Source organism: Ochlerotatus camptorhynchus, unplaced genomic scaffold (assembly GCF_037179485.1).
Source record: "Ochlerotatus camptorhynchus isolate MF236.1 unplaced genomic scaffold, CSIRO-AGI_Acam_v1.1 ptg000045l, whole genome shotgun sequence".
NCBI classification, from domain to species: domain Eukaryota; kingdom Metazoa; phylum Arthropoda; class Insecta; order Diptera; family Culicidae; genus Ochlerotatus; species Ochlerotatus camptorhynchus.
The window spans coordinates 1,782,641-1,803,660 of NW_027040536.1; positions in this window are offsets into that span (position 1 = coordinate 1,782,641).

The window sequence follows — 21,020 nt, forward strand, 5'->3', positions numbered from 1 at the left end:
GCCTTGAGTCAGAATCCATCGGAGCAGAATTAGGTTATCTGTCCATATTATTTTACTCTGATTATTGAATAATTCATTATATGTTATATTCATACCTGTGATGAGGTTTGGTACGGACCATCAGAGACATTTGACATTTAAATGATCTTTATTTCTTGTATTTGTTTGGTTGACATGTATGGATTATCAAGTGACACAGATGCGTCTTTTCAACTTTAGTACATTTGAAATTTTTGATTATTATTTACAGTTCCTAGGCCTATCAGGCCTGTTATTAGAGTATGACAACCTTGGTGGGATTGGTTTGTTTTGAATTTGAAAAAGGAGACTACTTATAACTACTCTTTACAACTACAATTAACCTGTAACTACTATATACACCTACCCTACAATATACAAATTGCTTATCAAAGCATGTTCTGATGTGTTGCATTTCTGCATAAACCTAGTCTTAATGTCATCAATTTTGAAATCTAATTTTGGAATGTTCGCCTCTTGGTGGAGGTCTGAAATTCTTGTGTGAAAGGGACGATCAAAGATCATCCTAAGCACTCTGTTCTGAGCAACCTGGATTTTGTTCCTGTGAGTCTGAGCACATGATTCCCACACCGGAGCTGCGTAGAGGATCGCGGGTGCTATGATTTGTTTGTAGACAGCCAGTTTGTTCACCCTTGAGAGGCGGGATCTACGGCAAATCAGCGGATACAGAGTCCCAACCAAGGTGGAACACTTGATTACGGTTTTCTCCACATGCGAGCGGAATAGGAGCTTTTCGTCAAACAACATCCCGAGATAGGTTACTTCGGCGGACCACTCAACCCTTGTGCCATCCATGATTACAGTACAAGAGGGAGCTGGTTTTAGTTTGGGAACATTATTGTTTGGGTTTTGGAAGCATTGATTTTGATTTTCCACGTGGTGGCATAATCAGCAAAGGCGTCAAGGCATCGTTGAAGCTTGTTTGTTATTTCACGAGGCATCCTTCCCTTGACGGTTATAGCGGTATCATCTGCGAACAGAACTAACACGCAACAGTTACCCAAGGGAGGAATGTCGGAAGTGTAGATGCTGTATAGCAAAGGGCCCAACAGACTTCCTTGCGGAACACTTGCTGGGATGGAAAATGTGCTTGAATTGCAACCATTCAACGATACCCTGAACGACCTTTGCTGAAGGTAGTTACGGGTGATTTTAACAAGATGCAAAGGAAAGTTGAAGTTACAAAGCTTGTATACAAGCCCATTGTGCCAGACATTATCAAACGCTTTCTCAACGTCTAACAATGCTGTAATAGTCTGATTAAAACAGGTGGTTTCCTTCACATCAAACAATCTTTATTCCCCGCAAGGCACGATCATCTCACACTCTGTCTCTCGTGTGTCTGTCCTTTTTCTCCTTCGTTCCCTTCTCTCGTTCGCTCTCTGTCATTACTGATTCAATGTTAATCTACTATCCAAGGTATGTGGATAACGATAGAACAGTAGAACCCTACATCCCTACTTTTCCTTAAATTGAAACAAACAATATTATGTTCTTAATAAGTTACATAATCCTTCAGTCGACTGGATTCAACTCTAGCTCTCTTAGATACTACGGTTGAGCTGTCCTCATGGTGCAGTGTTTTCGGTTGACCCACTGATTCATCCTGACCAGCGAATCCAAACACATAAAGCAACCAAAGATACAGACAAAACGGTTGCTACGACTACCATGACAAACTCGCTCTATAACATAGCTCGATCCGAGTGGTAAAAGGATAATGATATATTGCTTGCCTGCTTTGTTGCAATATACACGGATGAGGACATAGCTTGATATGAATCGAGAAAAGACATAACAAAAAACTTCCCATTAACACACGTGTATCATCTTCGGCTCTACTTCGTGAAGCAGCTTGCCAACAATTTGCTCGTTTCCTTCTACCGCCCGAGTGAATTGTGTCGCACGAGCTGCTTGTCATGAAAAAGAACGAAGAAGATTATATCATTATTGCTTTGCACTTCTGACATAGCGTTATTATTCGGTTCGTTGATCGCATGTCATTTTGTCATTTGGAGATATTTTTGATTCCTTGATCCTGACGGTCCAATGTATCTGACGATTCTTGTCGACGACAAGAACCACTCGTATTCTCATTCGGCTGACTCTCCTGCATCGATTTCCTTGGTAATGACTTCAGGTGAGCAGCGCTTCTTCGGAATTCCTTGCCAGATGACGACCTAATAGTGACATCTGTTCCCCGCTTTTTGATCACACTATATTCTTCAGGCGAGAAATTCGAATGCAGTTTGTTGTCCTTCTTCATCCGCTTCGCCAACACTTGATCTCCAACTTCTATAGTACTAAGTTTTGCTTTGCGGCGATTATCAGCGTATGCTCTACCCTTTTCCTTTTCTATTGCGTCTCGGTCCCTTATCTCTCCATCGTCATAAGTGTTGGTAGGAACTCTTGGCAACTTTGTTCGCATCCGGCGACCAAACATCAAATCCGCAGGTGGTTTCCCAGTAGTTGAATGGTTTGAAGAATGGTATACTAGCAGATATTGTCGCAGATCCTTTCGCCAATCTTGTCCCAACTCCTGGGCTATACGCAATCGTTTTAAAATGGAACGGTTCTGCCGTTCAACCTCTCCGTTCATCTGCGGCCAGTACGGAATAGTGCTATCCAGATGTACGCCATATTCATCACAGAATGCTTGAAACTCTTCAGAAGAAAACTGAGGGCCATTATCTGCACGAAGTAACTCTGGAACTCCATACCGCGAAAAAATGATTAAAAGTTCTTTAATAGTTGATGCTGTTGTTATTTCATCCATTTCTACGACTTCCATAAATCTGCTATAGTAATCAATACACACTAACAAATTTTCGCCATTCGGAAGTGGACCTAGAAAGTCTACCGCGATTTGTTCCCAAGGCCGTGATGGGAGTCCCTTTCTGATCATTGGCTCTGGTTGACTGGGAGCAGCAACTAAAATACAGCCACGACATTCCTTTACATACTTTTCGACGTTCTGGTCCATTTTGGGCCACCACACATTTGTACGCAAATGGCTCTTCATAATCCGTATACCCGGATGGCCCTCGTGTGCTATCTGCAACACTTGTTGCCGAAGAATCTCAGGAATTACAATTCGGTCTACTCTTAGTAACACGTCATCTAGGCGGCAAAGCTCAGTTGAAATCATTTTGAATGGCAGCGGCATGTCTTCTTCTGTCCCGGAATCAAGAGCTTCAATTATCTGTTGTATTTCTGCGTCTTCTCTACTAGCGCGCCCAATTTCTTCCCACTTCAAAGCCATTGTTGTTGCTGAAGAGGATACGATTTCTCTCACAGTCAACTCTTCCGCTTCATCAAATGGTTGAGGAATCAGTGTGGAAAGACGAGACAGAACATCAGCTATGTTAGATTGTCCTGAAATGTGAACAATCTTGTACTGGAAACATTGAAGCCTCAGTACCCATCGTTCGATACGAGCACACGGTCGAGATGTTGGTGCAAATAAGAAAGTCAATGCTTTACAGTCCGTCAGAAGGTTAAATTCACGACCGATCAAGTACACCTGAAACTTCTCAACGCTCCATACCAGTGCCAACGCCTCCTTTTCAGTTTGGCAATATCTTCTCTCGGTATCTGTGAGAGATTTAGATGAAAAACTGATCACCCTCGACAATCCTTGAGCATTTGTCTGAATTAGTACTGCTCCCAAAGCAAACGGACTCGCATCTGCCAAAACCGACGTTTTATCTTCCAGTTTGTAAAACCCGAGGCTTCCAGCATTCGCTATGCTGGCTTTGACTACACGAAATGCTGACTCCTCCGGTTCATCCCAGTGAAATTTCACTCCCTTCTGCGTTAACTTCCTCAAAGGCTCGTCCACCGTCGCTAAGTTAGGAATGAACTTTCCCATGTAATTAGCGAGTCCCAGGAAACTACGAACCTCGCTTTCGTTAGCCGGTTGACGGAAGGTTAACACAGCATTTCGTTTTTCATCAGATGGCCTTATGCCATCAGAATTAATTTTATATCCAAGAGACTGAAAAGGAGGCGTTTGAACCGATAAAGGCCACGATGAGTGATAAAGACTGTGGCATCTCGAGATTCTTCCTCCAGTTCCAGCTGGAAGAAGGCGTCCTTCACATCGAGAACACTCCACACGTTTCCTTTCCCAATCCTAGTGAGCACATCGTCAATCACAGGCATCGGGTGACGATCGCGGATTACCGCTTGATTAACTCGTCTGAGATCCACACACAATCGAATTTGACCGTTGGCTTTGTTTGCTACTACAAGCGGAGAAACCCATGATACCGGTCCACGTTTTACTTCGATTATATCCCTTGCCAACAGCTCATCTAATTTTTCGTTTACAGCACTTTCAAGAGGAATCGGTACCCGTCGTAACGGCTGGTAAACAGGAGTCACAGTTGGGTCCATCTGAATGCGAACTTGGATACCAGCTATCTTGGAAAACGGCACCAGCTTCCAATCCTTGTTAACTTGATTAATCTCCAAGCCTATTTTGAGAATTCCAAGTTGCTTGGAGGTGGAATCCCCCAGCAGGTTTCTCTGTCCTTCTTCGGTCACAATAAATTCTGCCTCTGTTGAACGATTATCGATTTCCACTGAAGCTTCGAATGTCCCCACGATACGCAAAGGCTCATTACATCCATACGCTTTGAGAACTTTGTTGCTGCCTTTTGTACAATTTGACACGATTACTTGCTGTGCTTTAAGCATCTCCCATGTGTTCACTGTGATTAGATTTACTTCAGAGCCAGAATCAATAAACACTGCTGTCGAAATTCCTCCTATCTTACATTCGAAGGAATTTGTATCGTTGCCTGTATAGAAGGTGTAATACACCTTCTTTTCCGAATCGCCGGACGAAACCGGAAGTTCCGGTGTAGCATCGTTATCTTCTACCGAATGCACTTTTCTCGTATACTGCGTAACTTGAGAATCAGATGGCCTTTTCCGACAGACTTTCTCGAAGTGTCCTGATTTCTGGCATCTTCGGCAAGTTTTGCCTCTCGCAGGACAGGATGGAGTCTTTGACATGTGACCGTATTGACCACAGGCAAAGCAAATGATATCTGCCTCATTCCTTTCCAAAAATCTTCCTCCTGAAAATCGGCGCACAATCCTATCCTGCTTGCGTTCACTCCGCGTTTTCAATCCTGCAGGGGGCTCTGACTTCTGGATTTTGAAGACCTCCGATTGACCACCTTCATTGCCACTTTTCAGCTCTTTTTCCTGCAAGCGAACGCTTTCTAATGATTCCCCGAGAGATTCGATTTCCCGCAAGGACTGATCCTTCTCCAAAATTTTCCTTCGCAGTTCCTGGGAATTACACCCTTCGACAATAACATCGACGAGCATAATTTCTTCAAGAACGTTTTTGACTTCCTTTGTATACTTCTCAAAACCGCAATCTGACAACTGTTGACGTAAACGTAGCAAAAAGTGTGAAAATCTTTCATTCGATCCCTGTTTCATGTTGCGTAATTTATGCCTCTCTAGCACATCCTGATTGCGAGGTTTGAAGTACAAATCCAACCGTTCAACGGCTATGTCATAAAAAGGCTTCTCCAACAGCACTAATGGAAAATCTTCAGTCCCATCCAGGCTTCTAAAAACTTTCTGCAGTTGTGGACCACCCAAGTGCAACATCTTGGAGCGCTTCATCTTTTGATCCGTTATTTGATACGAATCAAAGTAGCACTCCAGAGCACCTTTCCACTCTTGCCATTCTTTTGCAAGTCGTGCACTTTCTATCTGCTCACATTTAAACATAGGTATCGGACGACTTTCATCCATCTGAAACCATAATCAAAATAAAATGCACTGGTTACCATTTTATCACCTTTTTTTTTTTTTTTTTTGTTTTACGGCTGTTGTGGGTAATTCAACCTTTAATTAATAATTTCAATAATCGAAAATAAGAACAACAAAAAAAACCTCTACTGTGATTTGTCAATATACTCATGTCATACTACTCATACTACATGTCAACCTTGCCGGTTTGCGTTGGAAAGATCACCAGACACCCTGTCTGAAGTCGTTCACCTTGGCCCCCTAGCGCTAGGCAACATCTGTCGGGCACCCTGCCTCGGATACATCATACAGGAATTCCACCAGACACCCTGTCTGTGATCATCCGCCTAGGCCCCCTAGCATTAGGTAACATCCTGCCTCGATACCGTCATACAGGCCTCTCGCACTGGGCAATTAAAACACCATCACACGTCGTCCACATCACGTCACTTTTCATATTTCCTGCTACTTGACCGCTACGATTTAACTTTTTTTTTTTTAAGATTCGCACAGTAAACAAAAACCCAAATAACTGCTTTTACTCCTGCTCTTGAACTCCTTCGCATCACCAGAATGAGGAAAATATTCCGGAATACAAGGTTATTTATTTCACAGCAACAAAATATGCAGCTCTTCTACATGTCTATATGTTTTATTATTATCCACATCCTTCATGACAGTCACAAAACGAATCCTGTGCAACATAACCAACATTCTCTATGAATGAGTGATTTTTTCATTGTGGTATCGGTCTTCTTGTTTTCAATAAAAAAAAAATCGTCAGCCATCTTGCTGTATTTCTACCGCCGGGGGCTTGGGCTTCACCCCCGCTGATTTTTCTCTGAATCTCGTTTTCGCTGAAATTTAATTAGCAAATAAATTAGTTCATATTATTTACCTCAAGTAATGACTCCAATCTCGTCGCCAGGTGTAATAGTCTGATTAAAAAAGTAGAAGGGTCTGTGCCTAGGGGCACGAACGGAAGCTTGACGTAGGACCGCTAGTGGACGGAATAAATGTGAAGAGCATTAAGTTCTTTTAATTGATCAAATCAGGCATAACATTTGATATCGGCACAAAAGCATTTGTAAACAAACATTCTAAGGCCCTTTACACGCGAACTAAAGTACGCCCACGCAAACCAATACCACTTACAGAAAGGTGATAGTTGCCCCTATGCGATGATGTTGTTGGTTTGCGTGGGCGTACTTTGGTTCGCGTGTAAAGGGCCTAAGAAGGTTTGTTTACAAATGCTTTTGTGTCGTTATCAAATGTTATGCCTGAAATATCTATTATCTCAACTCTTTCCGGTTTTGAATTGTAGGCGATCCAAATTTGTAGTAATCTTTTTCAAAAAGAAAGTTGATTACGAGAATCAATCAGGGTGGCCAGTGAATTTTCATTTTGAAAATCCCGGTTTTCCCGGTTCAAATCTTAAAAATTCCCGGTTGTTAATATGCAACAAAAAAAAAAAACAAAATTTACTGATAGGATAAAAAAAATGTGATTTAAGAAGATTCCCAAGATTCTGGAGCTTTGAAATTTGTGTAGAGTCTGAAACTAGAACTTTTCTTCAAAATTTGTGATTAATAACATGCTTCGTGATGCAAGATTTGGAAAAACAATAATTAAAATGTGAAATTTTGAATTTTTTTCAAGAACACAGATTTATAAAAAAAAACATCATACTTATGAGTCGTGGAGTCAGAATTGTCACGCTCTGAGACTTGGAAGCATTTTAAGGGTAATAACAAATTACATAGCAATCTGTAGAATCTGGCGGACAAACCCTGGAATTTTTAGTAAAATTCAAAAGAATTCAAAGTGTTGATTAAAAACAAATATTGAGAAGAGCAGATTTCCAGAATTATTCTTAGAATTATTTATGAAATCCATAGAAATTGTTAGATGAATTTGGAAGGATTTCTTTGGAGAAGAATGCAAGTTCTAAATTAAACTGTTAGGTAATTTGATTAGATTTAAAAAAGAATTGTGAAAATAAAAATAAAACATTGCAGAAAATTCCTACGTGGTTCTGATGAGATTTGTATGGGCATCGTGAGGAACATGACAGATGAATTTTAAGAAGAATTCCAAGAGAATTATGATCGGAATTCAACAAGAAACAGAGTTCTTAAAATGTTCTGGCAATAATTTCAACCCTAGTGCGAATGATTCCAAAAAATTTGCTGATAATTAGAAAGAAATTCTTTAAAATACTCCAAGGGGTTTATAAATTAATTTTCGAAAGATTTCTTTTGTTTTGAATAGAGTTAAAAGAAATGTTTGAAAAGATTTTTAAAGGAATCAAAGTCTCCGGATAGGCGGGAACGGGAATTATATGAAGGATTCCAATAAATTCTTAGAAGGGGTTGGAAAAAAAAATCCTAAAAGAATTCAACAGTAATTATTACGCGGAGTGTTTTCTGGTTTATTTCAGAACAATTTCAAGATAATTCAGAGCAGAATTCCAAGTTAATTCTGGAATTCATCATGAGAATTTTGAACAACGAAAAATTAAAACCCCGGAAAAGTATAATTCAGTTTCGGTTTTTACAAATATTTGTTTCCAAACTCCAGCATCTTCAATATTTTCTTTAGAGGACCATGCACTTTACACCTGAAATTGAAACGACAAAAATCAATTTGCAATATTGCTGAGTGATTAAATTCTAAAAACAATAAGACGGTATACTGAAGAAAATTATGCAACAAATAGAGCAAGACATTCATTTGCTAAAGAATCACTCTGTTATAATGGTTTATTCTGAAATTCTGATGTAAAAATTTGTTCCTGATATGGTTAATTTATTTTCCCGGTTCTCTTGCAGAATTCACGGGTTTTTCCCGGTTACTTTGCAAATTCCCGGATATTTCCCGGTATTCCCGGATTTTCCGGTTTGCTGGCCACCATGAATCAATCAATCAGAATCACTTGCACCCCTGCTTCCAAGTTTGTGTGGTCGTTGGGGGCTTGTGGTTCTGAATATGGACAAACAAGCATAGATAAATTCTATTCCAACTCTTTACTGATGTAAGCTTGATGGCCCTGAAAAGAGCCGTTTTATTGAAGAGGACATCCATGGCCACTTACGCTTGGCGTGTTTAGTGTAGGTGACAGCATCACGGACCTCATTTTTCACGAACACCTTCAGCACACCTCGTAGATCAGACCGGAGATACGTCAGACACTGCGACGGCGAGCCAGACGACGGATGGTGGTTATCTCGAAGAATTTGCGATGACGATTGGCACCTCCTTTGCCACGACCAGCCACGACCTACTGCTACTGTTGCTCACCACGCCGTCCGAAGCGAAAATGAGCTGATACCACACAGCAGCGCTGCTTTATATCTTTTTAAGTTAAAGCAGAATGATGTGCAACCAAGTGGTATAAAAGCTACAAAGACTCCTCCCATTATGTGTAGTTTGCTATCAAGTAGCGACACTGGCTATTTTCTTTTTGCGTACACGGCGAATGAGAACGACCCAAATTTGAGTTTAGTCGCCAAAAGTGTAGGAGCTCAGCGACGAGAAAATTTGTCCCATGGTTTCCTGTGGAAAACCTAAAAATCTGCCAGAAAATGAGGAAATTGACGAAAATTTTATTCAGTCTCGGAGTAGTACCAATAGACTGAGTGAATTCAATCTTTACTTTTCTCAAATTCGGGAATTTTTTCCTGGAAAATCCTGGAAAAACTTGGGAAAACATGAGGCAAATTTACTCATCGCTGAGTTCCTGCACTTTAATTCTTATTTCTGAGATAAGTAAACTCAAATTTGGGTCGTTCTCATTCGCCGTGATAGATATCGGCACCGGTGGTTAGCGTGATTAACTCTCATCCCAGCAGGCCTGGGTCCAATCTCAGTCGGTAGCATTGGAGCTCAGTACGGAAAACAAATCTCGCGTCACTTTTCAATAGGTCCTATCTACATTGATCGATTCTCTTCATAGACACTCTCTTTTGTAAATAACTTGGCTTCACAAATCTGGATCACCAATAGTACAGGGCCCATCAGCATTTGTAAACAAACCGTTCCAAAGCCCATTCCTCATAAAGCGAAGGCCACCCACACAAACCAACACCATCATCGGATAGGGGAAACTTCTACCTACACGATGATGGTGTTGGTTTGTGTGAGCGGCCTTCGATTTGTTAGGAATGGGCTTTGGAACTGTTTGTTTACAAATGCTGATGGGCCCTTTTCTATTGTTGATCCAGAAATGTTTCCTGCCGTCTTCGTCGAATTAGATGCTAGATTGTTGCTTCTTCCATCGAAAATATCCGGCCGTGGCGATTCAAAGATGATCAAGGTTGATCAAAATAATTTGTACCCCTGCTTCCAGTTTGATTACACGAGCATTTTGTGTGATCGTTGGTTCTGAATATGGACAAACAGGCAGAAGAATTCTATTCCTACTCTTTTTTGTAATAAGCTTGGTGGCCCTGAAAAGAGCCGTTTTGTTGCCAAAGATGATTTAACCTCCGAAACCAAACAGAGTGCGTTTCTGTCACTTCAAAAACGTAGATGACATCCATGGCCGCTTACGCTTGGCGTGTGTACGTCAGACACCGCCATGGCAATCCAGACAACGGATGGTGGTTATCTTGAAGAATTTGCGTTTGGTTCTGAATATGGTGATGAGTGTGCAAAATATTACGCAATTCCATCTTCCCTATTCGCACGCGCCCGAGGATCGGAGGCGAATGCCACTTCGACTTGTTTCGTCTACTTACTACTCTCTGACGACTGTGCTGGGGAAACAGCATATGCATGTAGGTAATTGGTCAATTTGATAGTTAATTTGACGCTTTTGGACAATGCTGGACATTTACCAGTTTTTCAATAGTTTCTTGTTGAAAATCAACATTTGGAAGCATTGTTTTCGATGCGTAGCCATATTTCTGATCGTTTGGTGATAAAATTATTGAAATTGGACCTGGGGCAGCTGAGTTATTAACGTTCAAAATCTTTCTAAATTTGTTACATGTTCCATTTTCAGTTTTCACAAAGTGTACCCCCATATAGAAATCAAAGACGTAGTCCTACGTCAACAGGTGGTTTCCTTCACATCAAACAATCTTTATTCCCCGCAAGGCACGATCATCTCACACTCTGTCTCTCGTGTGTCTGTCCTTTTTCTCCTTCGTTCCCTTCTCTCGTTCGCTCTCTGTCATTACTGATTCAATGTTAATCTACTATCCAAGGTATGTGGATAACGATAGAACAGTAGAACCCTACAAATGCCATGGCTGTAGACTTGGATACAGCCTTGTTACTTCGGATATTATTCATCACCCGTACTAGCTGATGATTTTTGGAGTGCCCCTTCCTAAACCCGAACTGTTCCGGTAGGAGAATGTTGTGTTCATCGACAAACTTGAGCAAACGATTGAGAAAAAGTTTCTCGAACAATTTGCTCAGCTCTGAAAGGAGGCTAATTGGTCTGTAGCTTGAAGCTAGCGTTGGGTCCTTCCCGCGTTTGCGGATAGGTATGATTTTCGCTGTCTTCCAGATACTTGGAAAGTAGTGCAGTTCCAAGCATCTGTTGAAGACAGCAGCCAGCAGAGAGTGAACCTTCATGCTGAGATTTTTCAACACTAGGTTGAACATTCCGTCAAACCCGGGGGCCTTCATGTTTTTGGTGCATTTCAGCGTTGAGCAAATCTGTTCCACTGTGATTCTATCCTCCGGAGGGATGGCACAAGGGGAGGAATCAAGGTTGAGTACGCATTGCTCAACCTGAACTTCGAGCGGACTTTAGATGTTGAAGCCAAGCAAGTGCGATTTGGCAATATGCTCACCAATCGCATTTGCTTTCTCCTGAGGGGTGATTATGAGCCGATCGTCATCATATTCATCTTTGAGTGGAGGAATGGGTTTGGGGTGCGTCTTTAGGACCTTGGCAACCTTCCAGAATGATCTGGAGCGGTCGTCCAGATTCTGGATGAGCCGCCCGAAACTTTCGTTCCAGAGTGAGACCATTCTGGAAGCAATCTCCTTGTTCAGATCGGCCATTTCACGTATCCACGCTAGATCTCCGGTCCTTTGGAACTGGCGTCTACGAACATTTCTCAGTCGAATCAATAGTTGGGTGTGGGAATCAATGGCAATAAACTTACCCCTCACAGGAACTCGTCGGACGCACGCCTCGTCAGCCACGGTTATGGCTTGGTGAAGTCCCCCCAACGCTCGGTCGATGTCCTCCACGGAGTCAAGTGGCGGGTTGTCGATGATGTGCCTGTCTACCACGCGTCCAAACTGGGCCCAGTTTACGCGATGGTAGTCCTTGCGCAGGCTTGGAGCAGTAGCTACGTTGTATCCCAGTTCAGCCACCACCGGTTGATGGTCGGAGCTGAGTTCGTTCAAGGCTACCGGCTTGGACAAGCCAGTATTTGTAAGAAACAGGTCTAGCGTCGATGGGTTGCCTGCCGGTGAGATGAATGTTGGCTCGTCCGAGAACCAAACGGAGTACAGCCCATGCTGCGAATGGTCGAACAGCAGACGACCGTTCTGGTTCTGCTGGTAGTTCCGCCAGGCCTCATGGCGAGCATTCAGATCTCCTCCAACAACGAGGCGGGAACCGGTACGGGTGATGGTGGCCAGGTCTTTCTTGAATTTAGCCGCTAGTCCGCTGCTGGCGGCACACTGTCGAGGGCAGTAGGGCCAAGGGCCTCGATGATAGAGGTGCGGATATGGGACAGACTGCGGTATTTTATCCCTTTTCTGACGATGATCGCAACATCACCCCCCCCTGGAGCTGGTACGATCAAGCCGAATGATGTTGTGGTCCGGTAACCAGCAACTGTCGCCGGACTTGAGGTGGGTCTCGGTGAGGAGGCCCACGTCGATGGTATGCTTGCGGAGGAAGTCTGCAAGCTCGATGGATTTTGCTCTTAAGGAGCAAGCGTTCCATGTGACTATGCATAGTGGTTTAGACGCCAAAATGCATAGCCAGTTTCACGATAGTTTCAAACTGTTCGTTCTTGTTCGGAAAGCGCTTGCACTTGCGGAAAGCGCTTGTAACATGGACGAACATGTTCCAACCTTCGTCCACCGAGTACATACCTTCTAGCGTTGGCGGTGTTCTCCAGGATCCAGGGGGGAGTGGAATTTGTTCACCGGGCGTTGGTTGGGGGGGAGGGGGGAGCGGGTTGCACTCGCGGTTGCTGGTTGGTTCGAAGAGGCGGAAAATCGCCTGGCCCGAAAGTCGAGGACTTATTTTTCTTACGTCCTGGTTGGTTGGAGGTCGAGGCATCCTTTCGGATACGCTTGAACTCCTCGCGTTTGGGGCACTGCCTGTCAGAGCCCTGATGAGCACCGCAACAGTTGACACACTTGATAACCTAAGGACTGTCATCTGGGCAGTCGGAGGAGGCATAGTCCTTGGTGCAGAAGCTGCAGCGTGGGTTGATGTTGCAATTTCGGGTGCCATGTCCGAGGTTGAGGCAGCACTGACACTGCGTTACATCGCGGTGGCCACCACGGTAGGACTCCCAACGGATGATGACGTTGAAGAGCAGATTGCTTGCAACGCATTAAGCGTCACCGTCCCCTTCTTGAAGTGTACCAGGAAAAGGCAATCCTGGTACTTCCTCTGGCTTTCGTTCCTCCTCTTGATCCGAAAGACGGCAAAGGGGGCCAGCTTGTACCGGTCTTTAATTTCAGCTTCGATCACCTTCGTTTCGAAATTCGGAAGGCCTCGGATGACTACCTTAAATGGCTTGTCGCCCGGGATGTCGCGTGAGAAAAATTCCACTTTGGAATTCTTCAGCGAAGCCAAAGCTTTGTTGTAGTCCGCTTTGGTGTGGAGGATGATTTTCGTGCCAATCCCGCACAGCTTGTACTCGGCAGCGATGCCAAGGGATGCCACCTCTTGATCCAGCTTGTCGAGTGGTACTGACTTCAACAACTCTCTGTTGTTAACATTTTGTGGATAATGGGCGGGCTCTTCTCCTCACTCATTGGGGCATCCTTTTGTTTAACGGCTTGTTTTTACCAATTGTATGATCATGCTACTTGAGTCGCTACCAAATTTCCCAGATATTTTCCTCTGATTTCATCGGAAGCTTCTTCCAGGAGTACTTCTGACTTCCACAAAAGATTCTTTGATGCTGAAATTTTCATACAACTTTTTCAGAAAGCTTCTTAAAACATGCATCGAAGTTTTCTATTTAATCGTTTGAAACTACACCAGAATTCCAACTTCCTTGATTAGTCTTTTGGCATCGTATAGAAATGTCTTCAGATTTCTCCTAAAGCTTTTCTGTCTTCCCCCGGAAAATTCCTCCGACTATTTCTGAAAAAACTTCAGATTTCTTTCGAAGCTAGTCCAAACTTTCTCCTTCAAGCATGGTCCACTAAGTAATGGAACAACATCATTCAAGTCTATTTTGGATTTGAAAACTGTCTTCACTCAAGTGCATATTATTACTTATATTTTAAGAAAAAAAAAAGTACGAAACGAATTTTCGAGCTTTTCCCTTATACGACCCATCAAGTGGCGCTCAACGGTCTCGTCCACTGTTTTAGCGATTTTATCCCACTAATTTTTATCTGAGCTGCCGTTTTGATGACTGTTTCCTTCTCATAATTGTCCAGTAGTTTTCAATGGGCCTGAACTGGGGACAATTGGGCGGATTGAGGGTTTTCGGTTTTCATTGTACCATTGTTGTACTTTCCGGCTGTAGTGACAACTCGCAAGATTCGGCCAAAATTCTCTGCCAGAGCATATATTTGCGTGCACATTTATGCACAAAAACAAATTTGAAACTGCCAAGGACATATCCTCGAACGTTCGCCTTGTCAAATTTTGTTCCTGGAAGCTGTTTAAAGTCGATCATTACATAGGTTTCACCATCCATAAGTATGTATCCATCAGACTTGGTCAGCGCTTTGTCATACAGCTTTCGAGCACTGGTTCTAGCTACGGTATTCTACTTGAGTGATCGATTAGGTTGCCTACTGGTGCAATATGCCTGTAATCCTGTAAGCCTTCGCAATAGCGAAAATCACTGCTCTGTACTACGGGCGGCATCATACTTTCTACTCATATCACGATCGGACATACCTGGGCTGCTTCTGATGAACCTCAAGACCTTTCCATGGAGCTGACGGTTGCCAGTTCTACTCTGGCGTTTACTTTGAGGCTTCCGATTCGTCGTCAAGGTTTCCCTGTACGTTTTGAGCACGCGCCATACGGTCTTCTAGGAAAATTTAACAGTTTAGCCAGCTTGGATAATGGATTTTCCAGGTGACTGTGAACGATTTTTTTTTCTACGCACCTCTTGCATGTCACTGTCTCCAAAACAAGAGCGAACTGGAAAATACACTGTTGTTCTCAACAAATAGACGTATAAAGCTTCCAAAAACGTCCACTAGGAGCGCTGTTATTTTGCTTATTTATGTATTTGATAAGGTTCTATTGAATTAACTTTACAGAGCCGAAATTCTTTGTAAAAAGATACAATACAATAAACACTTTCGCTATATATTCAATAAGCCTCCTCCATCAAAACGGGATCCGCTTCCAGTGGTTTCATTGTATGGCTGTATCGCCAACTAGAGCGCTTCCATTGCAACAATGGACGCAAACGTGGTCATCACTCACACACTCATCACGAAACGGATACTTTCCAAAGTCGACGATGCATCGACCGAAAGAACTGCTGATGAAGAACAATGAGGAGGACCACACAATGGTTGCTGCCAAGTAAACAGACGATCACGTGAGAATCATCGAGAGTGGCCTGCTTCTGTCGACTAGCGAGTGAATACTGTACTAGGAGTGCTGTAATAAGCAAAAGAGTTTGTTCCATTACTAAGTGGGCCATGGTTTATTATAAAACAGACTGACCCTCTACCCTTGTGCCTGCTTGGATATTGATTAAGCACCCTGTGTACTCAAGCTGTGGTGTGACAATCAAACACCCTGGTGTCTGAAACCATTTGAACGCCCCTAGCGATCGAATTGGATTTGGATCCATCAGTACTCCTAGTGATAACATGCCATGAAACATTCTGCGATTGCATCCATATCTCGATGTAGAATGTAGGTGATATTGGATAATGGTAGGTGGTGATATTGGTCCATGCTGAACAATTCGTGATTCCCTTCCGATATATATCAAACGATCTTCAGACCAGGCATAGAATAAAGACCATAGTGATCGACGCAACTCGATTGGTCAAACCTTCGTATGGCTTCGTAGAATTCGAAATACCGGTTGTATAAAAAACCATTTCGTGTGTTGTCCTTTCACAGATCAGGCAGAGTCAGCGCAAATTGAAATCCTCTTCAAACGATCATCTGATCGATGAGCCGTTTGCCTGTCTTCATACCAATGGAAAGCGAAATTGTTCCGTGTGTTGTGTTGTCTCCAAGGTTACCGTGGTAGTATGCCAAACGGTGGTGACGTCACGTCGTAGATGACTTTCGGGAAAGGATGGTTGGTGTTAGTGCCATGAAAGTAATGCCTAGCTCGCCCACATAAGCGCGAACCATCACATGACCTTACTGATAATGTTTATAAATTGTTTATAATCCCTGCTAAACTTCAACTGAAATGGTTATGGAACTTTACATGAACGTTTATGTGATAAAGTTTTAACCTTATGTATTATGGTTTTTTGGAAGCGGACCTTACAAATAATGGGTTGTTAAGAACCATTACCATTCCAAATTCTTGTTTTCTCCATACATTTTCGGAAAGAGAACTATATTAGAACGTTTTTACTTATGGTTTGAGAACATTAATGGTTATGGTTATGGTAGTCAGTAAGGTCCATTAATGGTTTTGTATTATCACTCAACTTTAAGTGAAATATATCGTGAATTGGTAATCAGTAATTTACAGGTAACCAATTCGCGATATATTCCACATAAAGTTGATCGATGTTACAAAACCATTCATGGACCTTACTGGTTACCATAACCATTACCATTAATGTTCTCAAACCATAAGTTAAAAGGTTGTAGTATAATTTTCTTTTCGAAAATGTATGGAGAAAATAAGAATTTTGAATGGTAATGGTTCTTAACAACCCATTATTTGTAAGGTCCACTTCCAAAAAACTATAATACTTAAGGTTAAAACTTTATCATTAAACGTTCATGTAAAGTTCCATAACCATTTCAGTTGAAGTTTAGCAGGGATTATAACCAATTTTAACCATTTTAGGTAAGGTAAATTTATGGTTCGCGCTTATGCGGGTGGCTAGACATATCCCAAGTAACAATTTTGCTTTTATGAGGGTTCAGTAGACCATGATTTAGACTTGTAGAATGCTATAAAACCGCGATAAAACCTGCAATGTTACTTGGGATACGTGTAAGCTGCTTACCTGACCAAGTAGGTGCAGCATCCTGATTCCACCCGATCCGTGATTAGAGAGAATCCGTAGGTGTGACGTCATCGTAGAACCAATATTGCTCCAAGTCCGAAGTCCGATCCGAATCTTCTCCGTGAGCTACTATACATATGCGTGAAATCAATGCTTGGCTCTCCTTCTTCGTGGCTACAGAGGTCCAAATCCAAAATTGAACGGAAATCAACCAATCTTCCACCGATCAGTTGTGTACCGTGACGTTTGTTGTTATGTATGGCTGCGGTGTTCGTTCTTCGATGCCTGTCCAAACTGTATCCGATCGCATCGTGGGTGAACCAAGTGTATTCTTTGGCTCGATTTGTTTCCGTGACGTCGAATTCGAGAAAAACAGCTGACCAGATATCAGCTGTGATCGTTGGCTGTTGTGGAATCCATACTGTTCGTTGTGAGATGTTATTGTTGACATTCACTTCAAGTAGTGTTTTGTTGGTGAACAGTGAAAAAGTACCAGTATTTGCATTGCGTGTTGTCCATCCGGCTGGACATACCCTCTTCAAGTATTTACCTGGAAAACCAGGCCGTTCGCCTAGGTTCAATGCTGTGAAATCCATCCAGGCATGTAGTAGAGGTAGGTGATCCTTTGTAGTGTGAATGCAAATCCACTGCCGATTGGAGAGATTTCGGTATTCACACTCCGTTGTCCGAAGGATTTGGTTTTGCTTGCATCCGATGGTGTAGTTTGTATCAGCCATCATAGACGATAATTGTGTCATATCGATCCAAAATTGGAATGGAGATGATGAGGTAATAGATTGTACCACAGTGATGGCTGCTAATTGTGTGCCTCCACAATAGCTTCTTATGCCATAATTCCATTTTGGCGACAAAGCCATGCGGTGACCAACGCTGGCAGTGTCCTTTGTCCGGTTTTCAGGATAATCCGGTTCGAAGGACCATAATGTTGGGTTATCAGACCCTTCCCAACACCGTTTAGGGGGGTAATAAAAGGCACTGCCGTTTCTGGAGTGGGACCTTCTTGGGCGCCTTTATAAGAGCGGATGTAGGCGCTTCGATTGTTTTCTTTTTGAGATTTCTTCCATCCATCCATCCAGCACTGCACAATGACAGTGGCATAGCTAGGGTAGAGTGAGGTTACTCCCGAACACAGACAAACAGACACAATACATTGGACATTTCTCATTTTAAACACTACCACCATCTGTCGTATACACCCAACTGGTGGATGTAAGATTCGCTTACAATTATGTGGGATTCATCATCAGAGGATGTAAGTGGAGACCGCATGAACCGAGGATGCGATATACCTAGCTGCGGTCCAATGCAAGAAAATTGCAGACCGAAAAATGTAGAGTGTATTATTGAGGTAAATTAATTATGTCGAAAAAAAAAATAGGACCAAGGTTGCCGACTGGACTCGAACAACGAACGTTGCGATTATCAGACCTGCGCTTTCTCCACTGCTCTCTCCATGCTTCTGATTAAGGATAGCCTAAAAGCAAACAAGAAGCGCTCATTTCCTCTCACACTCGACTTCGTATGCTTTTTTCTGCTGGAGAGATTCGAGGCAGCTGTGTGCGTCGTTCTACCATGTTATACATAAAAATCAAGGCAAATGCTTGCTTGTGTAGGTGACACAGACAGAACACGACATAAAAAAGGCAAAAAACCATTACATCGCCTGCAAGGTCAGCTTCTAACATTTGCTGTGATGTTCATAAACGGAGGATGATAGGAAATGGAACTAACATTCACTGTAATAAATTTTTGGTTTGCGTGTACACTTAACAAATAACTGTTGTGTGTAAACGTCAAACGCTTGTCTGTTATCATATCTTCACTACCGCAACTTCGGGTAATCCGCGAAAGTACTTGCATTTTCTCAGTTACTTTTGATCTAACTGCACTGAAAATAAAATTTCGTTTATGCTACGAACACGTTAGTTTGTGCCACGAATTCATTCCTTGTTATCTGCAACGAAATATATTCATACTATGTATGAAGCGAGATTCGTTTAATGTATCAACCTGATTGATTTCGTAGCATTCTTGCATTTTACGAATCGCTACGAATTATTCGTATGTAAAAATGCCAATGACGAAAAAGGGTACGAATCATTCGTAGACCCATAAAACAGCTTTCATACATTGTACGATAAACAATACATACCTACGAAAGTTTTGTTGAAAAGTAAGAGTAAATTTCTAGCCATTGTTGTATGTACGAAAAAGTTAGTACATTCGCATCTGCCCAACAATCAGTGCCAGCAGAAACAACAATAATTAATTATGGACACCTGGGAGGACAACAGCAGAGTACTCATGGAACAAACGATCATTATCAAAAATACAAAAAAGCAAACCACAATCATTACAATTTTGCTTCTTTATTTGTCGCCCTATCACTCAGCGTTGAACAAACCTGCTGATACGCATCGTACAATCATTTTTCGTTCATATTCGGGGCACCATCACTCAGAACGTCTTTAATTCTGTGGGTTGTTTTGTCGCTGGATTTCCGCTAACGCTGATTAATTGGGAACAAATCCATTGGGTAATTTCGTTTCGTCACTTGCATCCATCCACCGTGGGCAGCACAAACATCGATGCACACAGTTTAATCCTACGATGAAGGAATTTAAAATGAAATTCAAGTGGATTAGCTACAAACCGAATGCCATACGGGAACCACATCCTGCAAATTATCAATTGGATTCTTACCCGAAATAGTATCATCAACACATCCCATCACATCAATGTACTTACCGTTTTTTTTATATTTAGCTGTCTAATGATGATGGTCGAGTTCTTCTAGCTGTCCAGGAACTAAATTCTAAGCTATAAACTGATTTGCACAGACGACCAAAAGGTAGTTTTAATATCCGTACGAAATTCAGTTCGTGTATTCTACGAATTAAATGTAATGTTGATATTTTACATAATGACATGCAATAGGAATGTTTCGCAGATCAAACGAAATAATTGTTTTATCTACGAAACCCATTTTTACGAAATGAGCAAAAGAGAGTTAACGAATAAAAAAATTCAGTGTGCAATGACTCTCTCATACTCAAATTCACGACCAAATTGGCACAACGACGCCCTATACGCTCTCTGACCAAAGCGCAGGGCTACAAGATGATCATGTTCACTGGTACCCTAATGTTGGCGCCTCTAGAATTTTATGTAATGTCAGTACCATTGTCATTTACTCTCATGCCAAAATTGTTAGTTCAAGAAATGTTTAAACTAAGCATTGACCTAATACACAAACCCGTAACTACGGCAAAGACTTGATTGAGCAGTCCATTTCTGATTGATTTGAATTGTGCACCCATTTCGCCAAATGATTTACAAAGCAATCAGTACATGAAAATAAGCTTCACTGCCAGTACCTATGATCCACACCATCCCTTGATTGGATGAACTTACTGACCAAGCAACTTCATCTGGCTTTGCTTTTCACCTATCTCTCAATCGTGGGAAATTTCCGCATCATAACGCACTTGAAAGACGACCTCAAACGCAACTGACCACACGCTTCTGCTGGAGAAGATGCCGAGAAAGGTGATTAATCACCACCAATACATCATACAAAAAATGGACACGTATGCGGTTCATCTATTTCAATGGTAGCGGCCTTAAGGCGGGTTTGAGATCTCGTTACCGTCCGGCGAAGGCGAAGAAAACGAACAAAAAGTCACAAGGTCACTTTTGTTTATTCAATCAAAATGGAAAGTAAATTGAGCGTGAAAAATGGAAGTTAGTTCTGAGTCATTATGATAACGAGATTCAGACGAGGATGAAAATCTTTGTCACGTTCCATCCATGAATCCGATTCGAATGCGGACAGC